Genomic DNA, 355 nt, shown 5'->3' on the forward strand with positions numbered 1-355 from the left:
AGTGGCATACACTGTTCCCCACCTGGGGTTTCCATAGTGGCATACACTGTTCCCCACGTGGTGTTTCCATAGTGTCATACACTGTTCCCCAAGTGGTGTTTCCATAGTGGCATACACTGTTCCCCACGTGGTGTTTCCATAGTGGCATACACTGTTCCCCACGTGGTGTTTCCCTAGTGGCATACACTGTCCCCCACGTGGTGTTTCCATAGTGGCATACACTGTTCCCCACCTGGTGTTTCCCTAGTGGCATACACTGTCCCCCACGTGGTGTTTCCATAGTGGCATACACTGTTCCCCACGTGGTGTTTCCATAGTGGCATACTCTCTTCCCCACGTGGTGTTTCCATAGTGG

This window comes from Entelurus aequoreus, linkage group LG25 (assembly GCF_033978785.1).
Source record: "Entelurus aequoreus isolate RoL-2023_Sb linkage group LG25, RoL_Eaeq_v1.1, whole genome shotgun sequence".
Classification (NCBI taxonomy): Eukaryota; Metazoa; Chordata; class Actinopteri; order Syngnathiformes; family Syngnathidae; genus Entelurus; species Entelurus aequoreus.